We start from the raw sequence: 15682 nt of genomic DNA, 5'->3' as shown, positions 1-15682 counted from the left end.
CAGGTAACAACTGTTTGTTTTAAACTCAGGATCTAAAGTTGCGCCACTAATGCACAGTGATAGCACATTGATTGAGACTGACCTTCAGCCCTTCCCTGGTTATTTCATTCTTCCATAGACGAGAGCTGTGCAGATCCCCGAGTGTCCTCCTCTGTCATACACATGTTTTGGTTAAATTTGTCCTAGTCCTATGTAGATGTGTGACTGTCAATGAAATCTCAGGGAGGCTTGCTGCCAAGCTCATGTGCTTGTTACATTATGCAATGAAGCTCTCCTATTAAGCCAGACTTTTTCCGTGCAAAGGGGAGATCAGTTAGTAAACTTTGTTCTTAATGTGCTAAACTGGCTTTTACAAAAATCATCTGTTCACATATCACATGGAGCCCCCAGGGGGTCCCCACTTGTAAGTAAATCCTCCCTCCCCAAGGAGCTCCCTGACACTCAAAAACTGCATCTCATGAGCTGTGTTTATTCTTTTTTTTAACCCTCACCTTCCATCTTGGAATCAATACTGTGTAGTGGTTCTAAGGCAGAAGAGTTGTAAGGGCTAGACAATGGGGGTTAAGTGACTTGTCCAGGGTCACACAGCTGGGAAGTGTCTGAGTTCAGATTTGAATCCAGGACCTCCCATCTCTAGGCCTGGCTGTCCATTCACTGAGCCACCCAGCTGCCCCCTTGTGTTTCTTCTTACTAGTCAGAAGATACCGTTCTTTGGTCAGCCTCTTTCACCTTTGGACACTCTTATTAGTAGAAAGCTTTCCTTACAAATTTCCCTCTGGCACAGATTCCTTTTTCACTGCCACCTAAAGGCCCCCCAGTGATATAGCCTGAGCCGTGAGGTGTGGGGTTGGAGGGAATGATGCTCCCTCCCCTTCAGGACCAAGGACCTCCCAGACACCGGACCGAGGCTTTACTCTGGAGAGGGTGCGTTCCTCAGAGACCAGGCTCCTCTCAGAAAGTCCCTCAGAGCGGAGCTCTCCATCCCAGACCCTCCGGGATGGGGCATTCCTCAGCGTAGAGGCGCCTCGTTGAGGGCGGCCCTTCCCAGATGGGCTTTGTTTTAGGGAAGAGGAATTCCCCGGAGACTCAGCCCCCTCTGCTAAGCCGGGAACTCTCCCAGAAGGGTTTATGTATTGAAATCTAGGACAAGCCTGGTTTCACCGGCTGATTTATGTCTCTCAGAGAGGTTCGCATCTCTCACAGATAGGGAGTCTCACACACAGCCCCATTTCCCTCCTAGATGGGATTATTGAATAGAACCCCAGAATGCTTTCCCTCCCAGAGCGGCATCCCTCGCAGTTGGCTCTGTTTACCTCAGAGACTTGCTAATTTCCCTCGTAGATGGGATTATTTAGCTCCCAGATGGTTTCCCTTATAAATGGGTCCATTCCCCTCCCAGACCGGGTTACCCTACACAGTTGGGCTTATTTGCCCTCAGTTTCCTTTTCTTTGTGGCTGAGGTTATTTCCCTCAAAGACAAGGAACCCCACACCTCACTTGTCATTAGTGGGCTTATTTCTCTCATAGAGGATTGGCCCCAGTAGTGGTCTTTATTTCCTTTGTGGATGGGCTTATTTCTCTTATAGAAGAACTCCCTCCCACCCCCTCCTTAGGTGGATGTATTTCCTCCCGTAGGCTACTTCCTGCACAAACGATCCCTCCTCTCCTCGATAGATTTATTTCCCTCATAGATGGTTTATGTTAGCTTTATTTTCACCATAATCAGAATTCTTTCCCTGAAACAGGGAATATTTTCCCCAAGTTGGGTTTATTTCCCACATTGGGGGTAATTTCCCCCATGGTTAGATTTTCTTCATTCAGGGTTTAGTTCCCCCCATGGCCACGTTTATTGCTCTCATTTCGGTTTATTTCCCCCAATGTTGGGTTTATTCCCCTCCTAGCTGTTTTTCTCCCACTCGGCCGGGTTTATTCACTCACAGAGGGTTCATTTTTCCCTGAACTGAGTTTATTTCCCTCATTCCAGGTTTATTTCCTTCACTAGGGCTAATTTCCCCGAAGGCCAAGTCTTCTTCATTCAGGGTTTAGTGCCCCCATTGCCAGGTTTATTTTCCCAACAATTGGCTTTATTCCCCTCATGGGGGCTTATTTCCCTTGCAAGTGGGTTTGTTTGCCTCATTCGGGGTTTATTCTCCTCAAATGGGGGTCGCCATCCCGTCACACGCAATCGGGCTTATTCTCCTCTTAGGCCGTTATTTCCCTCTCAGCTGGGTTTATTCTCTCTCAGAAGGTTCTTTTTCACCCAGCTGGGTGTATTTCCCTCATTCCTTCCATGACCAGGTGTGCTTCATTCATTTATGGTTTATTCCCCCCAAAGTAGGGTAGATTTCCCTTCACGCGGGTCCATTTTCCCCCTCCCTCCACAGGACGGGTGGATTGCCCTAATTGGTGATTGATTCCCTCCTCCACAGTTCAGTCTATTTCCATTCTCCTTTCTTCCTTTTCCCCTCCACCCGCCCCGCTCCCTCCACCTAGCGGCCCCACCCTCTGATCCCGCCTCCTTTCCAGGCCACGCCTCCTCCAAGCACCCGGGGTCAACCGCCGGCTCGAGTCTCGGCCCAGAGGGCAGGGAGGCGGAGCACGAAGCTGGCTGAGCGGCGGTGGTGGTGACCAATAGAGCTCTGAGTTTAGTGCATGGCCCCGCCTCCTCCTCCAGCACACCAATAGAATGTCAGGGGCGGTCCCAGTGAACGGTCCCGGGAGCGGTGGGCAGCGGCAGCGGCAGCGGCAGCGAGAGAGGGAGGCCGGAAGTCGGCGTGGGTTTGACAGGAGGGGACGGCGCGGAGGCGGCGGCGGCGGCGGAGGCGGAGGAGGAGGAGGTGAGTGTGTAGGCCGGCCGGTCCCCATGGGCTGTAGGCGGAGGAGCACTGACAGGGAAATTGAGGACCGGGGACTGGCCCCAATCTGAAGCGGTCCCTTGACTCTTGGCATTTCCATGTCGCTTTAAAGGATACCTGAAAGCGCTTTGAGGAACTCCTCGCCCTGGCGGAGGGCCGGGATTGTGTACCTTCGAGGTCCTAATAATAGCAGCGGCTCCAGCTGTCACCCTCGCCAGAGGAGGGAGGGAGGGAGGGGCGGGCAGGCAGTATCGGCGTCATCATACCTATTTCACAGGCAGGAAAACTGAGACTGGGCCAAGAGACTTGGCCAGGAACACACAGCTAGGACGTGTCTGGGGCTGGATTCGGCCTCGGGTCTTGCCGACTCCAGGCTTTTACCCATAGCGCCGTTGTCCTTGTGACGGCGGTAGTTCTGTGGCTCCCCAGTGCCTTACCGAAGTTTCTCTCAGTTATCTCACTGGAGCGTCTGTCCTCGCAGCCCTGCGCAGGCAGCCGGGGTTAGGGGTGTCGCCCTTCTCTCGTGTGTTTACACTAACATTACACTGGACTGGGTTCCGTTACTTTGGCTATTATATTCGGGTACGTTGTAAGTCGCTGTTGCGAAGTATTGTAAAACACCTGAAGAAACTGACGCCCGGGGAGGGGGCGGGATTGGCGCGGCGGCGGCGGGAGGGGCCACGGAGCTCCGTCCCCTTCCTTCACTGGGGCGATCGCTGGCCAGCTGTGCCGTACCTGGAGACGTTCTCGCCGCGGCTGTCTCCGCCCCCCGGAGTCCCAGGTCTGCGGTCTGTCCGCTAGGCGAGCCTGCCTCTCGCTTGTTACTAAGGACCGTCCCTGCAGGAAGTGCTTCTGTTAGGGACTTGGGCAAGAGGCAGGCAGGCAGAACTAAGTGGAGCCGGCCAGCTTCTGCCGGGCCAGCGATTACCCCAATGCAGGGAGTTAGCCCGCTTTACAGATGAGGAAACTGAGGTTTGGGGAGAAGTTACACGGTGAATTGTCATGATTAAAATAGGCGTTTACAGAACTCACTAAAGTTTCTGAGGGCATTACGGAAGCTGTCCCTCAGCCCAGAGCCCCGCCCCTTCATGAAGGTCGGGAGGGTTTGGTGAGGTTCAGAGAACTCCCCGAGTCATACAGTGCATAGTAGAGGGAGCCTGACCCAGAGGGAGGAGGTGACAACAGCAGACATCAGCTGTTCTCTACAAATGGGGTCTCCCCCAGTTCCCATTTTACTGAGGAGGAAGCCAAGTCTGGGGGATGAATAAGAGTCAGGGGGGATTTGAACCCAGGCCTCTGACTCCTGAGACCAGCACACGAGCCACTTTGCCAGGCTGTCTCTGGGGGAATAAGTCAATCCCAGGGCTCTGTGCAGGTAGGAGAGGCAAAGGCAGCTGGGATTGCTTTGTGGCTCAGTTCAACTACTTCTTCCTGTCTGACCTTGGGCAAGTCACAGGATCTACACATGGAAGGATCTCCAAGGCTGGGGTTCAGCCCAGACCTGAACAAGCCATTGCCCTGCAACATCCGCAAGGAGCCACCCCACTGCGCTTAGCTCCAGCCCTCACCACCTCTTTACTGCCCCCACTCATGCTCCATTCAATTCAACCAAACAATGTTTTAAGTATAAAGCCGATATAAAGCCCTGGGGTAGCTCTATCTAGTTCTGTTCTCTAGGGCCAACAATCCCTCCCTCTGCCTTTGTCTCTCCTTCCCTCGCTGCCGCTGCCTCCCTCTCTCCCTCTCTCCATCTTTCTCTCCCTCCCTTTCCTTCCCCCTCTCCCTCTCCCTCTCTGTCTCTCCCTCCCTCTTTCTCTCTCTCCCCCTCTCTGTACTCCCCTAACTCTCCCTTTCTTTAGCTTTTCTTCCTTCTCCCTCTCCCTCTCCCTCTCTGTCTCTCCCTCCCTCTTTCTCTCTCTCCCCCTCTCTGTACTCCCCTAACTCTCCCTTTCTTTAGCTTTTCTTCCTTCCCCCTCTCCCTCTCCCTCTCTGTCTCTCCCTCCCTCTTTCTCTCTCTCCCCCTCTCTGTACTCCCCTAACTCTCCCTTTCTTTAGCTTTTCTTCCTTCTCCCTCTCCCTCTCCCTCTCTGTCTCTCCCTCCCTCCGTCTCTCTCTCCCCCTCTCTGTACTCCCCTAACTCCCTTTCTTTAGCTTTTCTTCCTTCTCCCTCTCCCTCTCCCTCTCTGTCTCTCCCTCCCTCTTTCTCTCTCTCCCCCTCTCTGTACTCCCCTAACTCTCCCTTTCTTTAGCTTTTCTTCCTTCTCCCTCTCCCTCTCCCTCTCTGTCTCTCCCTCCCTCCGTCTCTCTCTCCCCCTCTCTGTACTCCCCTAACTCCCTTTCTTTAGCTTTTCTTCCTTCTCCCTCTCCCTCTCCCTCTCTGTCTCTCCCTCCCTCTTTCTCTCTCTCCCCCTCTCTGTACTCCCCTAACTCTCCCTTTCTTTAGCTTTTCTTCCTTCTCCCTCTCCCTCTCCCTCTCTGTCTCTCCCTCCCTCCGTCTCTCTCTCCCCCTCTCTGTACTCCCCTAACTCCCTTTCTTTAGCTTTTCTTCCTTCTCCCTCTCCCTCTCCCTCTCTGTCTCTCCCTCCCTCCGTCTCTCTCTCCCCCTCTCTGTACTCCCCTAACTCCCTTTCTTTAGCTTTTCTTCCTTCTCTCTCTCCCTCTCCCTTTGTCTCTCTCATGTTTCCTCCCTAAGTCTTAGCTTCTCCCACTTAACTGTCTACACTGACCCCACACGAGGGGATCTAATGGTCTTCATTATCCCACTTGCCCTCTTTCCGACATTGCCCAGCTCATGGATGGTCCTTTCTAAACTGGTGCCCAACACAGCACTCCATGTGTGGTTCAACCATAGCAGAGGATGGTGGGATTTTTTACTGTGCCCTCTTTTTCCTCACTGCCCCCCCCCCAGCCAGCTGGTGGTTTACAGTAAATAGAGTCAGGAAGGTGGACCTGGAGTCAAAAAGATCAGAGTTCAAATATGGCCTCAGACACTTGCCAGTTGTGTGACCCTGGACAAGTCATTTAACTCATCTGCAAAATGGGGCTAATTAAGGCATCTCTCTCTCAGGATTGTAGTGAGTATCAAATGAGATGTTATTTGTAAAAAGCACTTAGTACATAGTAGGCACTTAATAGATGCTTACTTCCTCCCCTCTCCCCACCTCCAACTCTGGCCATGATGCTTCCCCACACAGCCAGACTTACGTTGCTTGTTTTTTCTGGCTGCTGTGCCACATGTAGAGTTTGTGGTCCCTGAAAGCCTTCAGTGGAAGCCATGCTCTCTCCAGCTGTGCCTCCCTCCCTCATTCAATTGTTGAGATTAAAATTCTCTTGAGACCGGATCTCAATCATTATTTATTAAACAAATTCAGAGAGTGGGTCAGAAAAAGACAAAGGCCCAGCTGCAGGTGGCTGGCTGCTGCTCCTTTCACCCGCCTGCTCGTCCCCTAGGCCAGCCCTTCCCGACTCACACTCACAAGCCACCTCCTCTCACCTGGCTTCCAGGGCCAGAGAACCAGCAGCGTGCCAGCCCCTGCTCTGAGCTCCTTCCTCTCTCATCCGTGCTGGCAGAAGAACCTGTTTGCTCTCCATTCCCAAACTGATCATTCAGGGACGTCACCTTTCTGAGTCCCTCTGATTTGATGGGCTTGACCTGAGCCCAGGTCTGAGGCAGGTCTTCTGGGAGCCTGGAGTCACAGGAGACGGGGGACCAGAGGCAGGTCTTCTGGGAGCCTGGAGTCACAGGAGACAGCAGACCAGAGGCAGGTCTTCTGGGAGCCTGGAGTCACAGGAGACAGGGGACCAGAGGCAGGTCTTCTGGGAGCCTGGAGTCACAGGAGACGGGGGACCAGAGGCAGGTCTTCTGGGAGCCTGGAGTCACAGGAGACGGGGGACCAGAGGCAGGTCTTCTGGGAGCCTGGAGTCACAGGAGACGGGGGACCAGAGGCAGGTCTTCTGGGAGCCTGGAGTCACAGGAGACGGGGGACCAGAGGCAGGTCTTCTGGGAGCCTGGAGTCACAGGAGACAGCGGACCAGAGGCAGGTCTTCTGGGAGCCTGGAGTCACAGGAGACAGCGGACCAGAGGCAAGTGTCTTCTGGGAGCCTGGAGTCACAGGAGACAGCAGACCAGAGGCAGGTCTTCTGGGAGCCTGGAGTCACAGGAGACGGGGGACCAGAGGCAGGTCTTCTGGGAGCCTGGAGTCACAGGAGACAGCAGACCAGAGGCAGGTCTTCTGGGAGCCTGGAGTCACAGGAGACGGGGGACCAGAGGCAGGTCTTCTGGGAGCCTGGAGTCACAGGAGACGGGGGACCAGAGGCAGGTCTTCTGGGAGCCTGGAGTCACAGGAGACGGGGGACCAGAGGCAGGTCTTCTGGGAGCCTGGAGTCACAGGAGACGGGGGACCAGAGGCAGGTCTTCTGGGAGCCTGGAGTCACAGGAGACGGGGGACCAGAGGCAGGTCTTCTGGGAGCCTGGAGTCACAGGAGACGGGGGACCAGAGGCAGGTCTTCTGGGAGCCTGGAGTCACAGGAGACGGGGGACCAGAGGCAGGTCTTCTGGGAGCCTGGAGTCACAGGAGACGGGGGACCAGAGGCAGGTCTTCTGGGAGCCTGGAGTCACAGGAGACGGGGGACCAGAGGCAGGTCTTCTGGGAGCCTGGAGTCACAGGAGACGGGGGACCAGAGGCAGGTCTTCTGGGAGCCTGGAGTCACAGGAGACGGGGGACCAGAGGCAGGTCTTCTGGGAGCCTGGAGTCACAGGAGACAGCGGACCAGAGGCAGGTCTTCTGGGAGCCTGGAGTCACAGGAGACAGCGGACCAGAGGCAGGTCTTCTGGGAGCCTGGAGTCACAGGAGACAGGGGACCAGAGGCAGGTCTTCTGGGAGCCTGGAGTCACAGGAGACAGCGGACCAGAGGCAGGTCTTCTGGGAGCCTGGAGTCACAGGAGACGGGGGACCAGAGGCAGGTCTTCTGGGAGCCTGGAGTCACAGGAGACAGCGGACCAGAGGCAGGTCTTCTGGGAGCCTGGAGTCACAGGAGACGGGGGACCAGAGGCAGGTCTTCTGGGAGCCTGGGAGCTGGGACTTCTGGGATCCTCCCAGAGTGCAAATAAGCCTTAGGTCTTGTTCTTCATTCAATGGAATTGTCACCTCAAAAGAGTGGGGGTCAGACTGGTGGTAGATGCTCACCTGGGGCTTGGAAAGCCAGTTTTTTAGACCCCCCTCAGACTTGATTCCTTTGAGAGGCTGCCCTCTTCTCTTCAGTCCAGCCTTCTAGCAGACTCTGCTAGTCAGGCCTGCTGGCTCGTTCCATCCATACCTTCCACACCTTCCACCGAGGCATTCAGGAAACATTGAATAGCTTCGAGCCAGTCCCAGCTTCCTGGGCCCTCCATCAGAGACTTCCTGGTGCCATTAAATAGGCTTCTCTTTGGGGCCATCCCTTCAAGAGGCAGCATCTGCCTAATTGTGTTTTTGTCCAGTTCTCATGTCTCCCTCTTATCCATTAGAACAGCATGACAGGCTTTATCCAGTTCTTGCCTAACACGAATGCATGAATGAATGCATGAATGAATGCATGAATGAATGCATGAATGAATGCATGAATGAATGAAAGAAAAAGCATTTATTGAGCTCCTCCTGTGTATAAAGCTCTGTGTTAAATGCTGGGGATACAGATAGAAAAGTTCACCATGCCACCTCCCAGAGTCCCCATTCTAACTGGGGGAGACAACACATGTATTTTAGGAGGTTTCAACTGCAAGTCCAGTGGGTTCAGTGGCAAAGCCTTTCGATAGTAACACATTGCCCCTAGTGTCTTTCCCATTAAAAGCCATATTTGGTTCTGATGCTGAGCTTTTTGATAGGACTAGGACTTGGGTGAGAAGCCTTTCTTTGGGGGGTCTTTGGTCTCTGGAGCTCCTGAGGAGGTGGGGGCCGGAGCACAGACCAGGACTTGTGTACAGTGGCTACAAGCAGGGCCAGTGGCCTGGTGGTCCTGGCATCCTCAGTCTTGCCAGCCAGGGTAGGGTCAGTGGCAATTGGTGGAAGGGGTAGATGAGAGCCCTTTTTTGGGTGGGGAAAAGGACCCCAAGGAGCCTTGACCACAGGTGCTTGGGCATGGGGGCCCTGAATTCTCTGGGCCAAGATCTGAAGGGTGCAGGGAGGTGGCAGTGGTGGTGTGGCTGGCTCGCCATACATCTTTCTCTCCCGCAGAGCTCTTAGGCTCGCTAGGCTGCAGCGGTGGTTGGTGTCTGGTACTGGTAAACCAAATGGACAGAATCTAGAATGATCATGATTTGTTATCAGAATTTTGCCATGAATGGAGGTCAGGCTCCTGGGTCAGGCTTGTCATTTGCGGTCTTGATTCTTTTCCTTTTTCGTGAATATGGGGACAACTTTTGCCCTTTTCCAATCCTATGGCACTTCTGCAGGTGTCCAAGATCTTTCCAAGGTCAGTGACGGTGATGGCTCAGGAACCTGCCTTTTGCTTCTCTAGGCGAGGGCCAGCCAACTCAGAGAAATGGCGGCCATTAACCATTACAGAAGGATCCCTGCATGTTAACTTGGTCTTCAAATGGAATATTATATGTTTTCCTGTATTTTTACTTTTTTTGTTAAATATTATCCATTTACATTTGAATTTGGTTTGGGTTACACTGGGAAGTCACCACATATGTGCTCTAGGATGTAGTTTACCTTAGCTAGGTCCCTTGAACTGGTCAAGGACAACCAGGTCTTCCATTACTGTCTCTGGACTTATTATGGTTTCATTGTCACACCCCGTTTGACATTTTTGTCCCGTCTTTCCTGTTCAGAAATAATTTTCTTGGCAGAGAAAACGAAAGCAATACAAGAGTTAAGCAATAGGGCAGCTAAGTGACTAATGGGATTAAAAGCCTAGTCCAGAAACAGGAAGTCCTGGGTTCAAATGTGGCCTCAGACACTTCCTAGTTCAGTGACCCTGGGCAAGTCACTTAACCTCCCTTGCCTAGCTAGCCCAGACCACTCTTCTGCCTTGGAACCAATATACAGTATCAATTCTAAGACAGAAGATAAAGGGTTAAAAAAATGACTGGGCAGCCCTTCATTCTCTTTGTTATACATTAGTTTGCTCCTATTTATTTAATTCTCCCCACCCCCACCCCCGCTTGAAGGAACAAAGCTTTTCTGGGTGCCCCAGCCTTCGCCAGCCAGCGTCCACTTCTTTTGAGCTTACGTGCCAGCCCTTTGAATTCATATGCCATTCCCTGGCCAGTACTGTAGAGCTTCCTGCACCTTTCCTTCCTCTTTCTAAATCGCAGCTTTGGGAGAGTACCCTGTGTGGCCACACCATTTTCTTTAGGCCGGCCGTCTCCCAATGGGAAAGTCGACAAGATCATCCATTGGGATGGAAGGAAAACCACGGGCTCTCCTGCTTGGCTTTTCATCTAAAAATAAATGAAGCTTCATTCACGCTTGGCACATGGTTTGACGTTGGCAGCCAGCTCTCCTGTAGGGAAAGTGGGGGATTGGCAAGGGCGCCCCCTTAGAGCGCCCCCTTGGAGCCCATTTACACACTCTATTGTCTAGTTTGCACTAAACTCGCCATCACGCAGTAGACAGATGAAACTGGGAGCAGATGATGCTAATCATTCCAAACCCACAGCGCGGAGCCCCCTCTTGGCCTTCCTGTGAGATGAACGACGTCGGAGCAGGTGAGAAGTGGGCCCAAAGCATCCGCAGTGATGGAGATGATTCGAAAGAGGGCTCTGCAGCCCCTCAGTAACGGCGACCCCCATTCTTTGTCCCTCGAGTCACTGGCTAATGAGAGCAGGCGGCCACCAAGCCTGGCAGGGCTCTCGTTCCAGAAAGTGATCTCAGTGTGTTGCCTGTAAAGACTCTCTGGCTGGCTTGAACAGGATGTCCTGGGCTTCGATTTGGCTGAGTGACCCTTGGCAAGTCCCTTCCCTTGTGTGTGCCTCGGTTTCCTCATCTGTAAAATGGATGGATGATAATAACAGCACCAACTCCGAGTGTGGTTTTGATTGCCAAATGACATCACTGTGCCACGTTCGGCACAGGGCCTGGCCCATAGCAAGCGCTCTACGAGTATTCGCTAGTTACTAGCTCTATCCTAGGGTCCTCCCGTGTGGAGAGCCCGACTCCAGGCCTGCCCATTCTTATCCTCGTCATTCCTGGATTTGAAGCCCTGCTCTGGAGATCCACGTCCCCTTCTCAGATGCCTCCCTCTCCACCAGCGTGGAAACGCGTCCTGCCCCCGGCCTCCCTCTGTGCCCGCTGCCTGAGGGTCCCAGGCAGGAGGGGGCCCCCTCTGGAGGACGCCTCCAGCGGCCGTTCGGGGTCCTCCTGTGATGCTGGGAGCCCCGGCGAGTCACAGAATCCGTTCTCGGGTGGCAGGTCGCAGCTGCGTCTGCAGCGGGCACAGCTCGCCCGTTTAGGAGGGCCCCTGCTTCTTCGTGCCCTCCTTCCCATTCTGGCTCCCAGCCCCCGCTCCGGACGTTCCCCTCTGCTCTACACCAAAGCCCGCTCCCACTCCTTCGAGGAACATTTCATTCCGCGGGAGAGCCCGGAGAGTGGCGAGATGGGCCTTTTCTCTGAGGGGCCAGACGGGAGGCCGGCCGGGGCGTGGAGTGCCGTCACGGTGACCCGGAGCCTGGTGTGCGCACAGCACAGGGCGGCCCTGGGCGCCATCTTTCTGGCCAGAAGCTCCCCTGGAGCTGTGGGCTGGCCAAGGTTTACGGGTCCCGTCAGCTACCTTTCTGGAACACCTTGACAGCCACGCCTGACATCCTTTGTCGGCTCTTCTTGGCGCTTACCTTGTCTCGCCGTACAGGTATCCCTTCCGCTTTGCAGCCTTCCCCATCTGGGCTTTGACCTATCGGGGTTGGCCTAGGAGTGACATGGGCATTGTGGGGAGCTCTGCAGAAGCCACAGACTGCGCAAAGGCCAGCAGATAGCCCGGAAAAGTTTACAAACTAGATAGCCCGAGAGAAGACTGAACCCAGCTTTGACACTAGGGCGCAAGAAACGCCCCGTAAAAGGAAAAGACCAACTTCAGGTTCTTTTCTGGTACGTAGGGAAGGCCAAAACGTTTCACGTAGATTCTGCAGGTCACGGGGGAGCCAGACCCCTGACCCCTGAGCTGTGGAAGGGCTACCGACGCCTCTTTCTCCTCTTCCCTTCTCTCTTTTCAAGGCCTTCCCTTCCTTCAGCCTGCATCCTTCTCCTCCAGGAGGCCTTCATTTTCACTTCTGCTCCTCTATTCGCTTCCTTCTGCTTGGATCGGCCTTCTTTTCCTCAGGCCCCTCCTTTGGAGTCTTTTTTCTCCCCAAGCTATCCTTCTGCTTGCGTGTTCCAAATGTGGCCCGAGTCCGTCTTTATTGCCTTTTCCCCAGAAGCTGGAAGTAGAAATATCTTTCAATTTCCTGAGTGAGCGAATGAATGAGGCATTTCTTACTGTATACAACACAGTGCGAAGGGCTGTAAACACAAATGGAAAAGTCATTCAGTCCCTGCTCCGAAGGGCTTCACAGCCTCATGGAGGAAGATAACCAATATGGCAGATTTTATCCGCAAGTCAGACCAAAAGGGCCCGTGGTCTTTGGGGGGAGCAGCAAAGCCGGTGGTAAGGCCTATTTTTAATGCCGTTTCCAGTGACAAGAATCCCGTCGGTTTCTGATGTTTAATCAGTTGACTGTGCCAAAGCCTTTGGTGGCAAAAACTCTTCAGTAGATGTGGCTGTGTCCCCCCAAGGGCAGCATGCTAGGATGAAGGCTGTGGGCAACCATCTGGGAGCACTGATCTTCCCTAGCTCTTGGGTTCGGAGCCTGGGACTCTTTATCAGTGTCCAAGGGGAGATGACCATCAAGGCGGTGGGAAAATAACTATTTCAGCTTCACTCTTCCTTGCTATTTCTAAGATGATCCCGCTCGTGACAGTCCATCCTCCTCCTTTGTCAAGTTTTATAAATGACTTTATATTCTACACGATTTTACCCTTGGCTTTTGCATCTCTTGGCAAGCAAAGAAGAGCAGATTTTAGCTGACTAAGGCCGTTTTTAGGTTCTTTGGGTCTCCTTTATCATGGAGATTAAATTGTATCTGTTAAACTTCTTTAGGAAATAATAATTTGAGTCAATGTCTGTTCTTTTATTCACGTCCTATTTTTCAATCTCCTTGTTTGTGTAGGTCAGATTGGAGTTGTTTTAATTGTGTGTGTGTGTGCCTTCTCTTCTCTTTTATTCATCTTTGTGCTAATGAGTTGATGTGTGCTGACAGCTGACCAATAAATGACCATCACATCAATAACCAATTATTTCCTATCTATTGAGATATTGGTTTCATTCCTTGTGATGTTATTCCGTGTTTGTTATCTAATAGATCAGCTCTTTTAAAAATTTACTTTAATTTTATTATTATTTTTATTTTAATAACACATTTCCACACTAGTTTTCCAAACTTATAGGATCCAAATTGTTTCCCTCCTTTTCCCCCCCTCCCCCCACCTGCCCAGGCTAGCAAGCAATTTAATTTGAGTACTACATGTATTATCATGCAAAACATTTCCATATTATTCATTTTTGTAAATGAAACATCTTATAAAACCCAACCCCCAAGCATGTGCCCAAATAGACAAGTGATAAATCCCACGTTTTCATCTTGGCTCTTTTCTTAAAGACTTTATTAACAGCAGCTGATCATGAGGCTTCTGGGTACTGTGCAGGCCTTTGTCCTCTTCATTTCTTGCTTCTGAAGTATTCTCTGGGGCCACCCTTGCATCCGAGTCACCAAGAAGAGACGGATTTGCTTTGAGGGTCTTCCGGGGGGCACCTGGTAGAACTCCTCTTCCACGCTGTCAATGGCCCCAACGCACCTCCCCGCACTTAGCGAAGTCATTAGGCTGATGGGCTGCAGAGAGCTGACGCCGCCAGACTTCAGTCCTTTGGACCTCGAATGTTTGTGGAATGTTCTGTAATCCTTTCCCATGGGCTAGAATCTGCCAGAGTTTGTATTGGCTGGAACCGCCTATACAAATCTAGGTCCACCTGAATGCCACGTTGTAGGACTTTGTGCATTCAGTTCAACTAAACAAAAATGTGTGGAGTCAGCGAGATGCCTCGGTGGGTGGAGAGCCAGGCCTGGCCTAGAGACAGAGGTGCTGGGTTCCAATCTGGCCTTAGATGCTTCCTGGGCAGGGCACTCACCCCCACTGCCTAGCCCTGACCACATTTCTGCCTTAGAAGGTGAGGGGTATTTAAAAATGTTGTTAATTAAAAAAGGGAGGAAGCTGGTCACGTTTCGATTTCTAGACGTCAAGGAGGACAAATAGTTTCGCCGCCTTGGTTCTGTGTCGGAGCCTATCCAGCCCTTCCCCAGGGGGATGGCCTCCCCTCCTCTGCGGAAAGCTTGCCTTGCAGTCTCGGGGTCCTGGGCGCCCGATCTTCCTTGTGCGTGCTCCGATCAGGATGAGGATCTTCCCTTAGGAGCCAAGAACACCTCCCGGTGGCAGTGAGGCCTAAGCAGGCCTAGAAAACACTGACCAGGACCCTCCCTCGCCACAGGAAAGGGCCTCGAGGGCCGTCCAGCTTAGCCCGAGCCTCGGTTCTCACACAGGCCAACCTTTACCAAAAGGCTCTTTGGGGAGTCGGGAGGAGGCTGGGCCTGGGCACGCCCCACAGGGCCCTCTTTCTGGGCTCAGGCTGCGTGTGCCAGAGCAGCCACGTCTAAACTGGTTTCACGTAACCGCGTGGGGCGGCCTTGCGAGCTGGGCCTGACGTGGCACATGCACAGACTAACGCGCAGGGCTAAGCGGAGCAGGAACGCCATCTCTGTGGCAGGGAGGAGGAGCGAGACCACAGATTCGTCGCCGCCTTTGCCGAAGCCCGGCCCTGTGGCTGCGCCCTCCTTCCCCCAGCCCAATCCACTGGCTCGGGAGCTTGGCAGGATCCCAGGACGGGATTCCTGGACCCTTTTACAGGTCGATTATCCCAACAAACACGGAGCTTTTACGGGTGCTGAAATCCCTTTTTGTGTAATTAGAAGGAAATATTTTACATGGGATCCATGTAAGGTTTGTAGAGATTCTGTATTCAATTTGCCTGCCTGTTTTTGTTATATTTCTTTATAGAAAGTTAGGGTTAAGCCATTCGCTGTCATACTTCAAATTCTGTGATTTAGAACGAGTGGGGACCTTCGATACCATCTACACTAACCTTTGTAGTTTACGCATGAGGAAATGGAGAGCCAAAGATCTTTTAAAACTTTTTAAATAAAACCCTGACCTTCTGTCTTAATACCAATTCTAAGGCAGAAGAGTGGCAAGGGCTAGGCAATGAGAATTAAGTGACTTGCCCAGGGTCACACAACTAGGAAGGGTCTGAGGTCATATTTGAACCCAGAACCTCCTGACTCCAGGCCTGGCTCTCAATCCACTGAGCCACCTCATTGCCCCTAGGCCCAAAGATCTTAAGTTACTTACCCAAGGTCACATTGGTGACTAGGGTTTAGTCTTCTGACTCCAAATGGAATGCTTTTCCCATGAGTTTACACTGCTGCCTACTATAATACTTCAAGGTTTTTCCAAGGATTTTTGCTTTAATCCAAGGCACCCCGTTATGTACTTGGTTGATGGTACTTGTGAGTTGTTCTAACCCAGCATTGGCAAACCTTTTAGAGGTCACATGCCCAAAATGCACCTTCCAGCTGCCTGTGAGCTCCCCACGTGGCCCCAGACAGTAGAGGAAAGAAGTGCCCACATTGGACTGCTGGACAGAGGGGCGGCGCATGTGAACGTTGTTCTCAGGCATGCAGGAGATGGGGAGGGGAGCAG

The 15682-nt window shown here is 52.7% G+C and overlaps 1 protein-coding gene across 1 annotated transcript in view; it reads left to right on the top strand.

Annotated features, from left to right (window-relative positions):
* Positions 1-2722: 2722 nt before the first annotated feature.
* The window catches only part of TANGO2 (transport and golgi organization 2 homolog), a 147691-nt gene continuing 134731 nt past the window's right edge, over positions 2723-15682 (top strand). The window contains exon 1 of the mRNA XM_056821399.1: positions 2723-2837. The gene's annotated coding sequence lies outside the window, so the exon portion shown is untranslated. The remainder of the gene's footprint in view (positions 2838-15682) is intronic.

This window comes from Monodelphis domestica, chromosome 3 (assembly GCF_027887165.1).
Source record: "Monodelphis domestica isolate mMonDom1 chromosome 3, mMonDom1.pri, whole genome shotgun sequence".
In the NCBI taxonomy this organism is placed as follows: domain Eukaryota; kingdom Metazoa; phylum Chordata; class Mammalia; order Didelphimorphia; family Didelphidae; genus Monodelphis; species Monodelphis domestica.
This window is presented reverse-complemented; position numbering and strand designations above follow the sequence as displayed.